Genomic DNA, 1,510 nt, shown 5'->3' with positions numbered 1-1,510 from the left:
TCCACATGATCTCCAGCCCAGACCACCCACTCCACATGATCTCCTGCCCAGACCACCCACTCCACCACTCCACATGATCTCCTGCCCAGACCACCCACTCCCATGATCTCCAGCCCAGACCACCCACTCCACATGATCTCCTGCCCAGACCACCCACTCCACCACTCCACATGATCTCCTGCCCAGACCACCCACTCCACATGATCTCCTGCCCAGACCACCCACTCCACATGATCTCCAGCCCAGACCACCCACTCCACATGATCTCCTGCCCAGACCACTCCACCACTCCACATGATCTCCAGCCCAGACCACCCACTCCACATGATCTCCAGCCCAGACCACCCACTCCACCACTCCACATGATCTCCTGCCCAGACCACCCACTCCACATGATCTCCTGCCCAGACCATCCACTCCACATGATCTCCTGCCCAACCTCCCACTCCACCACTCCACATGATCTCCTGCCCAGACCACCCACTCCACATGATCTCCTGCCCAGACCACCCACTCCACCACTCCACATGATCTCCTGCCCAGACCACCCACTCCACAGGATCTCCTGCCCAGACCACCCACTCCACCACTCCACATGATCTCCTGCCCAGACCACCCACTCCACATGATCTCCTGCCCAGACCACCCACTCCACATGATCTCCTGCCCAGACCACCCACTCCACATGATCTCCTGCCCAGACCACCACTCCACCACTCCACATGATCTCCTGCCCAGACCACCCACTCCACATGATCTCCTGCCCAGACCACCCACCCATGACTGCCCAGACCACCACTCCACATGATCTCCTGCCCAGACCAGACCACCCATGATCTCCAGCCCAGACCACCACTCCCACATGATCTCCTGCCCAGACCACCCACTCCACATGATCTCCAGCCCAGACCACCCACTCCACAGGATCTCCTGCCCAGACCACCACCCACTCCACATGATCTCCTCTCACATGATCTCCTGCCCAGACCACCCACTCCACCACTCACATGATCTCCAGCCCAGACCACCCACTCCACATGATCTCCTGCCCAGACCACCCATCCACCACTCCACATGATCTCCAGCCCAGACCACCCACTCCACATGATCTCCTGCCCAGACCACCCATCCACTCCACATGATCTCCTGCCCAGACCACCCACTCCACATGATCTCCTGCCCAGACCACCCACTCCACCACCCCATGATCTCCTGCCCAGACCACCCACTACCACATGATCTCCTGCCCAGACCACCCACTCACCACTCCACATGATCTCCAGCCCAGACCACCCACTCCACATGATCTCCTGCCCAGACTCCACATGATCTCCTGCCCAGACCACCCATGATGCTCCTGCCCAGATCACCAATCCACCACTCCACATGATCTCCTGCCCAGACCACCCAATCCACCACTCCACATGATCTCCAGCCCAGACCACCCACTCCACATGATCTCCTGCCCAGACCATCCACTCCACATGATCTCCAGCTCAGACCACCCACT

This window comes from Oncorhynchus tshawytscha, linkage group LG26 (assembly GCF_018296145.1).
Source record: "Oncorhynchus tshawytscha isolate Ot180627B linkage group LG26, Otsh_v2.0, whole genome shotgun sequence".
Taxonomy (NCBI): Eukaryota; Metazoa; Chordata; class Actinopteri; order Salmoniformes; family Salmonidae; genus Oncorhynchus; species Oncorhynchus tshawytscha.
The sequence above is the reverse complement of the archived record's forward strand: the minus strand, read 5'-3'. Positions refer to the sequence as shown.